We start from the raw sequence: 13,988 nt of genomic DNA, 5'->3' as shown, positions 1-13,988 counted from the left end.
TAAGGATTAACAAATGATCAATTATGATTCAAGTAAAAGTACTATCATTAAGTAGAACTTGGAAGAACTGAGTCCTTGTCCTCATGGTCTCATTCAAATTAAACAAATATATTTTTAAAGTGGAAATAGAGGAAATAGAAGCAAGAAGTATATGATGGTAGATATTATGATCTGCCACTTCTTGTCAGTTTTTACTATGAAAGAGAACTAATATTTATTAGTTTTAGTACTAATATTTTAGAACTAATATTTATTAAAACTAATATTTATTTCTTATTTAGTGAGAGAACTTTCCAGTTGCCTCTTGGGATAACTGAGGATGGAGGAATTACCTTTAAGCAGATCATTCTTGTTTTGTGAAGAATAATTTAAGAGGTTCCCTTTAGTTCTGTAAATGTAGTGAGTAGACCCCATTGTCCTGATACTTAATACTTGATAGTAATTGTTATTATTATAATTATAATGTTAACAGTAGCAACTTTTATCAACGACATAGGCCTTGCTCTGCAAAGGTCTTTGCTGGGGAGGAACCTAACCAACCTTTACAGGAGGAGCCTATTGCCACTGGTAGGTAATTTGTATATGCTATTAAATTAAATTTAAATCGTTTAAATTTAATTAAAATTTAAAATTTATGTGTATTTTATTTAATCTTCATAACAACACTATGAAGTAAGTGTAGCCGATGAAAAAGCTGAGATCCATCTAAAGAGGCTGAATGAATTACCCACGACCACAAAGCTTAGAACTGGCTGATCTGGGATTCAAACCCATGTCTATTTGGCCCCAGACTTTCCCATTTCACCATGCTAGTGAAGGTAAGTTACCATGAAATTGTAACTCCACCCACAAGAAGAGAGGAGAGCACTTTACTGAATTTATTGATGAGTTCTAGTAGTTTTTTTGTGGCATCTTTAGGATTTTCTGTGTCATGTGCAATGACCATTTTACTTCTCCCCTTCCAATTTGGATTCCTTTTCTTTCTTTTTCTTATCTGATTGCTATGGCTAGGACTTCCAATACTATGTTGAATAAAAAGTGGCAAGAGTGGGCATCCTTGTCTTGTTCCTGATCTTAGAGCAAATGCTTTCAGTTTTTCACTGTTGAGTATGATGTTCACTATGAGCTTGTCATATATGGTCTTTATTATTATTATTATTTTTTTAATTTATTTTATTTTATTTTTTATTTTATTTTTTTTTGGCTGTGTTGGGTCTTCATTGCTGCGCGCGGGCCTTCTCTAGTTGCGGCGAGCGGGGGCTACTCTTCGTTGCGGTGCGCAGGCTTCTCATTGCGGTGGCTTCTCCTATTGTGGAGCACGGGCTCTAGGGTGCGCGGGCTTCAGTAGTTGTGGCACGTGGGCTCAGTAGTTGTGGCTCGCGGGCTCTAGAGCGCAGGCTCAGTAGTTGTGGCGCACGGGCTTAGCCGCTCCGCGGCATGTGGGATCTTCCTGGACCAGGGCTCGAACCCGTGTCCCCTGCGTTGGCAGGCGGATTCGAAACCACTGCGACACCAGGGAAGGCCATATATGGTCTTCATTATGTTGAGGTACATTTCCTCTATACCCACTTTGTTGAGAGTTTTTATCATAAATGGATCTTGAGTTTTTTCAAAAACTTTTTCTGTACCTATTGAGATGATCATATGATTTTTATTCTTCATTTTGTTAATGTGATGTATCGTTTGATTTGTGAATACTGAACCATTTTTGCATCCTTGGAATAAATCCCACTTGATCATGTTGTATGATCTTTTTAATATACTATTGAATTCATTTTGATGAGGATTTTTACATCTACATTCACCAGTGATATTAGCCTGTAACTTGTGTTTGTGTGTGATATCTTTACCTTGTTTTGGTATCAGGATGATGCTGGCCTCATAGAATGACTTCAGAAGCATTCCTTCCTCTGCTTTGGAATAGTTTGAGAAAAATAGGTGTTAACTCTTTTCTAAATATTTGGTAGTATATTCCTCTGTTGCCTCATTTTGCCTAATTCACTGTTTTTATTTCTATGTATTTGGTAGGTTGGTTACATTTTCCAGTCTTGGAGAAGTGGCCTTATGTAGGAAACATCCTGTGGGGCTCAGCACACTCCCTTGTGGTCACCAGAGCTATATGGTCTAGGATTTCCCTCTATGTGAGCTGCTTGAGTCCTTCTGTTGTGTTAGAGGGTACTGTGGGTGTGCTGGTAGGTGTGGTTGGCCTCTGGTCTGGTTGGTTGTCAGGCCCTGCCTAGTGCAGAGGCTGCCAGGCTCTGGTGGGCAGGATTGGGTCCTGGCATGACTGGCTGCATGGCCAAGGGAGTCCTGGTCTTGGTGCCATCCCACTGGTGGAGCAGGGCCATGTCACAAGGCAGCTGGCTACAGAGCTCGTGGGAGGGATGGAGGTGCTGGGGCTAGTGCTGGCTCACTGGTTGGCAAGCTGGGTCCCAGGTTGGCTGGCTGCAGGGTCGGGGGTCCTAGAGCTAGTGTCAGCCTGCTGGTGGGTGAGGCTGGTTCCTGACAATGCTGGCTGTGGGATCCATGGTGTCCTGGAGCTGGTATTGGCCTGCTGGGTAGGTGGGCCAGGTCTTGACATGGCTGGCTATGGGGCCACTGTGGCCCCAGGGCTCATGTCACCCCGCTGGTGGGTGAGGCTGGTCCCAGAGCTAGTGCTGGCCCACTGGTGAGTGGGGACAGGTCCTGGGCCCTCTGGAGGGCAAGGCCAGGTCTCAGGGAGACTGCAGATTCAGGGGGCTCTCAGCAGCCAACTTGCTGGTGGGTATGGCCGTGTCGCCACCCAGCTAGATGCCTGGCCTGGGGTGTCCCAGTACTAGTGCCAAATGGCTGGTGGGCGAGACCAGGTCCCAGCGCTAATCAGCTAGAGGGAAGATTCCAAAATGGCACTTGCCAGTACAGTGTCCTCATGTTGGGATGAGATCCCAGAAATGGCTGCTGCCAGCATCTGTGTCCCCAGGATGAGTTCCAGTTGTCTCCTGCCTCTCCAGGAGGCTCTCCAAGATCCACAAGTGGGTCCAACCCAGGCTCCTTTCAAATTACTACTTCTGCCCTGAGTCCTTGAGCATGTGAGGTTTCGTGTGTGCCCTTTAAGAGTGGAGACTCTATTTCCCACAGCCCTCTGGCTCTCCCAAAAGTAATCCCTGCTGGCCATCAAAACCAAACATTCTGGGGGCTCGTCTTCCTGGTGCAGGACCCCCAGGCTGGGGAGCCGAATGTGGGACTCAGACCCCTTGCTCCTTGGAGAGAACCTGTACAATTGTAATTATCCTCCCGTTTATGGGTTCCCTACCCTGGGGTATGGGTCTTGACTACATCGCGTCTCTGCCTCTCCTACCCGTCTCATTGTGGTTCTTTCTTTATATCTTTAGTTGTAGATCTTTTCTGCTATTCTTCGTGTTGTTCTCAGCCATAGTTGCTCTGCAAATAGTTGTGACTTTGGTGTGCCAAATTTACGTGGGAGGAGATGAGCTCAGGGTCTTTCTACTCCACCATCTTGGCCTGAATCCTAGATTATTTGTTAATATCTTTATTGAGCAAAATAAAATGCTGGTACCATATTTTGATGTCCAATTTTTTTTTTTTTTTTTGGAGTTTTCCTTGCCTATAAAATCCCAAAGTTTGGGCATCATTGTTCTAATTACACACAGACTAGCTGATGGAATATTTATTGTTTAGGACACAGATTATTTTTTTCAGGACTTCCCTGGTGGCACAGGGTTTAAGAATCTGCCTGCCAAGGCAGGAGACACAGGTTCGAGCCGTGGTCTGGGAAGATCCCACATGCTGCAGAGCAACTAAGCCCGTGCGCCACAACTACTGAGCCTGAGCTCTAGAGCCCGTGAGCCACAACTACTGAGCCCACGTGCCACAACTACTGAAGCCCGCGTGCTTAGAGCCCAAGCTCTGAAACAAGAGAAGCCACTCCAATGAGAAGCCCGCACACCAAAACGAAAAGAAACCCCTGCTTGCCACAACTAGAGAAAACCCACACATGGCTATGAAGACCCAACAACAAAGACCCAACGCAGCCAAAAATAAATAAATTTATTAAAAAAAAATTTTTTTTTTTTCAGTTTAAATTACTCTGGTCTATAGATAAAGCCTGGTGTAGAGAGAAAGCTGAAACTTCAGAAACAGCAAAGACAAAGTATTATTTAGTCACACAGGGGGTACTTTAAAGAGATTAAGGGTGTGTGGTATAGATCTTCTCAGACATGGATTTGAAGAAATTGCCCACATATGAAATTTGGGAAATTTTACATATTAATACAGATTTCCAGCTTCTCTATGAAAAGTAGATCTGTCAATCTTAGTTCTTCATTGTTGTTGGAGCTAAGTGGCTGCTGTCCCTCAGGCGGGGCATTAGTCTCCTGATTTGCCACCATCCCCCATCCCTACCACTTTATTTTAGTTATTTATTTTTTTAATTGAAGTATAGTTGATTTACAATGTTGTGTTAATTACTGCTGTACAGCAAAGTGATTCAGTTCCACACATATATACACATTCTTTTTAAAATATTCTTTTCCATTATGGTTAATCATAGGGTATTGACTGTAGTTCTCTGTGCTAGACAGTAGCATCCCCACCACTTTCCATTGCGTCCCACCCTGCCTGCTTCACTCATTTATATGCACCATTGCAACCTCATGCAAGTGTGATCCAGGCACCCCACCACTGGCATCACCTGGGAGGTGGTTAGAAATGCAGACTCTCAGGCTTCACCCAAAATCTATTGAATCAGAATCTGCATTTTCACAAGATCTCTAGGCGATTTGTATGCAGATTAAAGTTTGAGAAGCTTTGCTGGAGTTGATCTCCAAAGTCTTTCCCTCAACAAAATTCTGAATGTTGACCATGGGCCAAACCTTGGACTATTCACTTTGGTAAGAAGTAAAACTCTCAGTCGTTTAGGGTGGGAAAATGCAAAAAAGTCATATATTAAAGTAACTGTCATTATAAGGATGGATATACAAGTGAATAACACAGACAGGAATTCTGGGAAGGCTAGATCAGTGTCCACTGGAGTGATATTGGTGGTAGGGGAAAGGCGGATGGAGCAGGGCCTATAAGAGAGGCAGGAACAAACGTCCTGAACTAGGTCTTCCTAGTCTCCAGTGAGGGGACAGTGAGCAGAGGGCCTGATTTGGAGAAATTAAGAGAGAAATAAGACTAAAAATGTAGTATGTGTGTAGATTGTAGCTTAGACTTCTCGGCTAAGATATTTGGAGTTTGTTCTCTTTATAATGAGAAATCACTGACAGCTTTCAAGTTGCAGTATGAGTGTTGAGAGAAGATTAATGGTCTGACAGATTGTGCAGTGTAAGTGGGCTTCATTTTAAAGAGATGCATTCATGGACTTCCCTGGTGACGCAGTGGTTAAGAATCCGCCTGCCACTGCAGGGGACACAGGTTCGAGCCCTGGTCCGGGAAGATCCCACATGCCATGGAGCAACTAAGCTCGTGCGCCACAACTACTGAGGCTGCTCTCTAGAGCCCGCGAGCCACAACTACTGAGCCTGTGCTCTAGAGCCCGCGAGCCACAACTACTGAGTCCGTGCACCTTGAGTCCGTGCACCTAGAGCCCGTGCTCTGCAATGAAGAGAAGCCACCGCAATGAGAAGCCCGCACACTGCAACGAAGAGTAGCCCCCGCTTGCCGCAACTAGAGAAAGCCCGCATGCAGCAATGAAGACCCAACACAGCCAAAAACAACTAACTAAATAAATAAATTTATGAAAAATAAAAAAAAATAGAGATGCATTCACAATGGTTTTATGTGCATGGCTCAATGTGGGTAAAGCAATTTCCCAAAAGTATGACATGTTTAGTGTTTTTTCTACGTATATTGACACTTGTTCCTCTGATGTATGTTCTCAAAGACCCTGACCCAGCACCCAAACCATTTTGAGCATTTCCGGGCTTTGAGTCAGGCCTTGCTGGGAGACCGTCCATTAAAGGCCAGGGGATCATAAAGCCTCCCCCAGGAATACTGGGTCGGCCTGGGAATTGAGGACTTCACTCAACAGCCAAGAACCACATTTCTGCAGCTGTAGATTGCAGAGAATAATGTTTGTGTCCCAATGAAGTTCTAGCATGCAGTGTTCTCAGATGACTGTAGCATTTTAAAAATAACGTGTGATTCATGCTCTTTGAATTTTCAGTGAGACTATTCGTGACAGTACAATGTCTATCAATGCTAATAATTACAAGTTTTCCAGAACAACTCAGTGTATCTGAATTTGACATATTTGTCACGGGATAGGTAACTTAGCATTTAGCTGTTGGGTGTTCTTTTTCAATAGAACTTTGTTGAAGACCAGATATTATGTGTTACTGTTTCTTTTGTGATTCTGGACTGTTTTGGAGAACAAAGTCTTTAAGCAGTAAAGAATTGAGACACCCCAAGGTTAAAACCCTCTATAAATCAGCCTATTACACTGTGGATTCAATTACATTGTTGTCCAATGATGTCACAGAAGGACCTAATTATGCTTTTTTGTTTGTGTGTGTTGGGTTTTTTTGTAATGTATGGAGGACAGGCCACCAGGAAGGCACAATGTTTAGGTGTTACTATTAATAACAGTGGCTCTGGGTTGACAATAGCCACAGAAATCCCCATGCTGTGATTACCACAAACTTGGGTCTGAGATACACAGAAACACTTGCCTCTCATCAGGCTGAAGCATCCAGCTCAGGGCTGCACCTGGTGCTGTAAGTACCTGTTGGAAATACAAATCAAAACACTGTTACAGGGACTTCCCTGGTGGCGCAGTGGTTAAGAATCCGCCTGCCAACGCAGGGAACACGCGTTCAATCCCTGGTCTGGGAAGATCCCACATGCCGCGGAGCAACTAAGCCCGTGTGCTTCAACTACTGAGCCTGCTCTCTAGAGCCCACGAGCCCCAACTACTGAGCCCATGTGCCACAACTACTGAAGCCCGTGTGCCTAGAGCCCATGCCCTGCAACAAGAGAAGCCACTGCAATGAGAAGCCTGTGCACCACAACGAAGAATAGCCCCTGCTCGCCGCAACTAGAGGAAGCCTGCGCGCAGCAACGAAGACGCAACGCAGCCATAAATAAACAAACAAACAAAACAAAACACTGTTACAACTCAACAGCAAATAATCAAATAACCTGATTTTTAAAATGAGCAAAGGACTTGAATAGACATTTCTCCAAAGATGATATGCAAATGGCTAACAAGCACATAAAAGATGCTCAATGTCACTCATCATCAGGGAAATGCAAATCAAAACCACAGTGATGTACAGCTTCACACTCATGAGGATGGCCACTTTCAAAAACCAAACCAAAACAAAACAAAACAATGAGTGGGGACTTCCCTGGTGGCGCAGTGGTTAAGCATCTGCCTGCCAATGCAGGGGACATGGGTTCGAGCCCTCGTCTGGGAAGATCCCACATGCTGTGGAGCAACTAAGCCCGTGTGCCACAACTACTGAGCCTGCGCTCTAGAGCCCACAAGCCACAACTACTGAAGCCTGCGTGCCTACAGCCCATGCTCCATAACAAGAGAAGCCACCACAATAAGAAGCCTTTGCACCGCAACAAAGAGTAGCCTCCGCTCACCGCAACTAGAGAAAGCCTGCATGCAGCAACGAAGACCCAATGCAGCCAACAATAAAAAAATAAAATAAATAAATTTATTTAAAAAAAAAGTATTGTGAAGGTACATGATAGATTAATTGCATTAAAAGCCCAGTTAATGGCTTCCCTGTATGTCCTTTGCCCTGTAACTTCTCACATGGACTCTGGCCTTGGTACATCAAGTACAGTCAAAAAGATGCTATGTGACTTCTGAGGCTAGGTCACAAAAAGGATACAGTTTCCGCCTTGCTTTCTCTCTTCATCTGGGACACTCACATTTGGGACCATGCCAGAATGCTATGAGGAAGCCCAAAGTAGCCAATGTGGAGAGACAGCACGGAGAGACCCATGGGGAGAGAACTGAGACCCCCTAGCTGACCCCCTAGCCAGCATCAACTTCACCAGAAAGATAATGGATGGCAAAAAACACAGAAAACATACTCAACATCATTATTCAAAAGGGATGTGCAAATTAAAATTGCAATGAAATACCACTACTTACATACTAGAATCACGAAAATTAAACAGACTGAACATAGCAAGTGCTGGCAAGGATGTGAAAGAACTAGAACCTCAGACGCTGCTGAATGTAACGTAAGATGGTGCAAGCACTTTCTGAAATAGTTTGGCAGTTTCTTAGAAGGTTAAACATACACAATGTACACCTTCCATATGATCCAGCCATCTGCTCCTAGGTGTTTACCCAAGAGAAAAGAAAACTATATCATTACAAAAATTTGTACATGATTGTTCACAGCAGTTTTATTTATAACAGTACAAAACTGGAAAAAAAAATACATGTTCAGTTATCAACAATGGTGTATATTCATAGAGTGGAATACTACTCCATGATAGGAATTAACTAAACACTGGGATACCACTATACCCATATTAGAATGGCTTATATCCAAAACACCGACAACTCTAAACATTAGCAAGGATGTGGAGCAACAAGGAACTCTCATTCATTGCTGGTGGGAATGCAAAATGGTACAGCCTTCCAAAATAGAAGACAGTCTGGCAGTGTCTTGCAAAGCAAAATGGAGTCTTACCACAAAATCCAGCCATCGCACTCCTTGGTATTTACCAAAAGGAGTTGAATACTTACGTCCACACAAAAACCTGCACATGATGATTTACAGTAGCCTTATAATTGCCAAAACTTGGAAGCAACTAAGATGTCTTTTTTGTTTTAAAATAAATTTATTTATTTATTTATGGCTGCATTGGGTCTTCGTTGCTGTGCGCGGGCTTTCTCTAGTTGAGGCGAGTGGGGGCTATTCTTCATTGTGGTGCACGAGCTTCTCATTGCGGTGGCTTCTCTTGTTGCGGAGAACGGGCTCTAGGCGCACAGGCTTCAGTAGTTGTGGCACATGGGCTCAGTAGTTGTGGCTTGTGGGCTCTAGAGCGCAGGCTCAGTAGTTGTGGCGCATGGGCTTAGTTGCTCTGCGGCATGTGGGAACTTCCCGGACCAGGGATCGAACCTGTGTCCCCTGCATTGGCAGGTGGATTCTTAACCACTGTGCCATCAGGGAAGTCCTCGGCATTGACTTTTAAAGGGAGAGCTGATGAGATCTGCTGGAGGGCTTGGGAGGATGACATAGACGGCTTGACAAAGGTCTGGGACCCCTCATGCTCCTCTGTAGGCAAAGGTTTTCCGCAGTAGGGGCAGAATTTGAAAGTTGCTTCAACACCTTTGCCACAGTCTGGACAGGAGATCACGCTTTATGGGGTCACGATCTGGCCCTCAGACTCACTGGGCTGGAAACTCCATCTTAACTGTGTCCTCTAGATTTGGTGAGTGGAGTGGGGAGGCACATATTTGCAGCCAGACTCTCAGACCCTCCGGGGGAATTGGGACTCACCTTCTCAGTTGCCCTGCGAAAACTTCCGCTTGGGCGGAAGGCACTGCGTGCGCATCCCTAAGATGTCTTTTAGTAGGTAAATGGATAAACTCTGGTACATCCAGACAATGGAATATTATTTGGCACTGAAAAGACCTATTAAGCCACAAAAAGACATAAGGGAAACTTAAATGCATATTACTAAATGAAAGGAGCCAGTCTGAAAAGGCTTATACTGTATTATTCCAACTATATGACATTCTGGAAAAGGCAAAGCTATAGAGACAGTAAAAAGATCAGTGGTTGCCAGGGGTTCAGGGGGATGGAGGGATGAATATGTGAAGCACAGGGTATTTTCGAGAAAGTGAAACAATTCCATTATGAAACTCTGAAGGTGGATACATGACTGTGCATTTGTCAAAACCCTTAGAACTGTACAAGGCAAAGAGTGAACCTTAATGTAAACCAGGGACTATAGTTAATAATGTATCAATATTGGTTCATCAGTTGTACATCAAATGTACCATGCTAATGCAAGATGCTAATAATAAGGGAAACTGCAGACGTAGAAGAGAAGAGGGGGGTATATGGAAACTCTCTGTAGTTTCTGTTCAATTTTTCTGTAAAACTACAGCTTCCTCTAAAAAAAAGTGTTAGTTAATAAAAATGAATGAAATATTGATACACACAAGATGGATAAATGTCCAAATAATTATGCTGAGTAAAAGAAACCAGACAAAAATTACATACTGTATGGATGATTCCGTTTATATAAAAATCCAGAAAATGCAAACTAATCTATAGTGATAGAAAGCAGATCAGTGGTTGCCTAGGGGCAGGCATAGGCTGTGGCGCATGAGGGTGAGGTGCAGGGAGGGGTAGGAGGGAGGGACTACGAAGGGGCAAGAGGACACTTTTGCAGGTGATGGACATGTTCACTATTTTGATTGTGGTGATGGTTTCATGGGTATATACACGTGTTAGAACATCAAATCGTATACTTTAGAGTGCAGTTTATTGTATGTCAATTATCCCTCAATCAGTCTGTTTTTTAAAGGTCAAAGCCAAAAAGTAACCCAGCCATTTACTAATTTTCATGACTCTATAGTTGTTCATAGGCCAGTTTGAACACTGATCCCGGCTGGGCTCACTCAAGCGTCTGTGGTCAAATGGCTGGCTGCCTGGGGACTGGCTAATCTAGAGGACCCTCGATGGGAAGGTTCCAGAGTCCTTCCCATATCTCCCACATCCTGCAGCAGACCAACCTGGGCCTAATCTCCCGGTGATGGCAGTGGTCTAGAAGAGGAGCACTTTTTAAAGCCTCTTTTTGTGTCAAGTTTCTTTTTGTGCCATTGGCCAAAGCAAGCCATACGTCTAAGTCCAGACTCCGTGTGTCAAGGGACTAAGGAATGATGGGGCAAAAGGCCATTAAGGGATACAGGGATGCCATTAATTAGCTACTAATACAATTAGTCTATCATGTACCTTAATGTTTTAATTTGTATTTCTTTAATTCCATCAGAAAGGTACTTTTATTCAGTAACTTTTATGTGATGTTAATTTCTTATATATAACTTGCAATCCTTTTTAATCTCTTATTGAATGTAATTTAGCTATTGATTTTAAATATTTGCATTCATTCTTTATATGTAGAAATAGTAAGGTTTTGTCCTGACATCTGTCACATTTTCAAGTTCTGTTAACATTTCTTTTGCTATTTGTTTTGTTATACTTTGTTATAAAAATGTTTTAAAATAGTTTAACTTCCAGCAAAAACATGTTTAGATATTTTCCTTTGATTTCAATGGTTATATAAATTGAACTTCCTTCTCTAGCTGGGACAAATCTATTTTAGTGTTTCTTTCTACTTAAAACTGTTTTACAGCTGAGGTAACAGAGGCTCAGAGAAAATTTTGTCCAAGATCAAACAGAGAGCAAGTAGTGGAGGCAAGCTTGAATCTCACTTCCTCTGACTTAAAATTTCACTCATGAAACTGTATCAAGGTAAGAACATTTGGCTAAGTGATAAAAATCTACATTTTTGTGCAGAATGTACTTTCCACTTTTCTCTTTTACCCCCTCCCCCCTCCACCTCTTCCTTCTCCTCCCCCTCCTCCCCCCTTTTTTCATCCCCCCCTTTTTCTTCAGCATAGGGTTAGATCTATCTATCTTTAAGTAACTACTTTTATTCATTTAATAATCTACCAGGCACTGAACTGGATGCTGGGAACTTAAAGATGACTATGCAGCAGATCCTACCCTTAGATCACAGAGGCTATAAACAGGTAAATGCAATATGGAAAATCTTTCTATTTTAAATGTTTACTAATCTGACAGGTTATATACTGCAAGTTATTTTGGTGGGTTTGCTGCTGAGTGGAAGTCTTTATGAGTGAATGGCTTTAAAATTCATTTAATGAATCTTAGTACATATATATTTTAAAATACATATATATAATATAAAAATACATTTTTTTCATTGATTACTGCTTTCTATATGTTTGTTTCTGTTTAATTGCAGGATGTTTCTGGGTCCTGTGATATCCTCCATTGTTCTGTTATCTGTTTTCTAGATAGTTCATTCTTCTTTGCTTTATTATTGTGATTGTGTAACTCACCTGGGATTTGAATTTACTGAGAGAGATTATCTTCATTATCTCTGATTCTTTGTTTTGATTATCAGAGTTAGCTCTTAAAGCTTCCTTAGTGTTCTAGTTCCTTATTCATGTTTAGAAGTTTTAACAGTCAGTGTTTTTGGCTTTCTACAATCAATATTTCCTTCTAAGTCACCTTGAAAGTAAGTAATACTGATACTTTATATTTGCTGGGAATTCTTAACTTTGTGGCTATCTTTTCCAAATTGCCGCCAACTTCCTCTTCTCTCCAGTGTTTCCATACTTGTTCATTGAATCCAAGTTTTCCTTCTGCTTTTTGAAGTTTGCTTTTTTTTTTCTCTCTCTTTAGTTTAAATCTCGAGTATGGGATGTTTATGAATTTTGGATGGCTGATGTTAGGAGGAGTCACCTTAACCTGAACTCTAGCACCTGACTGGAAGTTCTAGGTAGACTCCAAACTCAGGGTTTCCTAACTTACTTTTTTTCTAATGGAAGAGTAATACATATTCATTACAGAAAAATTAGAAAAATCGGAAAAAGTTTAAAGAACAAAATGGGTATCACCCATGACCTTAGAACCCAGAGATAAACACTGTAAACACTTTTTCTAATAGGACTTTACAAATCTACATGAAAAAATTTTTTTTACATAATTAGGACAACTACTTTATATCCTGCATTTTCCCCACTCAATGCAATAATGTGGGATTTCTTCCATGTCATTAAAAATCTTTGAAAATATGCTCAATGACTAATATTCTATAACATGGATGTACAATAATTTATTTAGCTAGTCTTGTGTCATTGAACATTTTGGTTGTTTCCAATATTTGTTGTAATACATAACACTGTAATTAATAAGCCTATTATTCATAAACTTTTGTCCCTGTCCTGAATTATTTCCTTTAGAGTTTTAGAAGTGGAATTGCTGAGTTAAAGGATATGAACATTTTCTCCCCTCTTTTTATTATGAAAGTCATATATGCTAAGGACAAATAACTCAGGGTAAAGTATAAATCCAAGTATAAGTACAAGAAAAGCGTTCAGTCCAAGGATTCTCATCCTCATTCTCTTATTCTCAGCCTCCAGGCAACCACTAGCTGAAATTCAACATGCATGCACAAATGTGTGTGCTATTTTTTCCCACATGATTCTGATCATATTATACTTCCTCTCCTTATCCAACTGTCCAACATCACTTACTAAATAATCTTTCTTTTCCTCACTGACTTCCTCACTTTTCATATTCTAAATTCACTTCTGTATAGGGAGTAGGGGTCCATTTTTGATGACTCCAATCTGTTCAATTGATCTTTTGACTTATCCTTCTTCAGTAACAACTCTTCATTTTTCTGGAGTTTTTATTTTAAAATCCAGTAGAGCTAGCCCCATTTATTTATTTTTAGCCTCTGAAAATGTTAAAACTCATGATACACATTGCCAGATTACTTTCCAGAATTATTATGTCAATTTACACTGGATCCTTGTCAGTACTATTATCTTTTAGAAATTCTTTGCCAATGTGATTGAAAATGCTTATTTATTTCTATAACGTTAGTGAGTTGATTTGTGTTAAATATGTTTACATTCTTTTTTTCAAGTTTCCCACTGACATTTTAAAATTGATATTATGAAATTTCATACATGTAAAAATATGTCTAACAATATATACATATCTTTAATGTTAAAAACATAAGTTCTTTGGCATATTTATTACCAATGCATTTCCCAGTTTGTCATAAGCTCTTCAATTAGTATGCTTTGTGATATAAAAAATTCAAAAATTTTATTCAGTCAATTCAATCTCCTTTTGTAATTGCTTTTATTGTTTAAATAATCCTCCCACCAGAGACCGGATAATTATTCCAGATTGTTTTTTAAAAGATTCTAGTTTGCATATTCTAGAAGTTCGAAGTAT

General features: G+C 41.1%; 1 protein-coding gene across 2 annotated transcripts in view; it reads left to right on the top strand.

The window, feature by feature from the left end:
- The first annotated feature begins 707 nt into the window (after nt 1-707).
- SLC3A1 (solute carrier family 3 member 1) overlaps nt 708-13,988 on the top strand; it is a 46,677-nt gene continuing 33,396 nt past the window's right edge. The window contains exons 1-3 of one of the 2 annotated variants that reach the window (XM_036872690.1): nt 708-818; nt 11,341-11,459; nt 11,664-11,740. The gene's annotated coding sequence lies outside the window, so the exon portion shown is untranslated. Of the gene's footprint in view, nt 819-11,340; nt 11,460-11,661; nt 11,741-13,988 lie in introns of those variants that run through there. The other variant, XM_036872691.1, reaches the window with a different exon arrangement.

Source organism: Balaenoptera musculus, chromosome 13 (genome assembly GCF_009873245.2).
Source record: "Balaenoptera musculus isolate JJ_BM4_2016_0621 chromosome 13, mBalMus1.pri.v3, whole genome shotgun sequence".
Classification (NCBI taxonomy): Eukaryota; Metazoa; Chordata; class Mammalia; order Artiodactyla; family Balaenopteridae; genus Balaenoptera; species Balaenoptera musculus.
The sequence above is the reverse complement of the archived record's forward strand: the minus strand, read 5'-3'. Positions and strand labels throughout refer to the sequence as shown.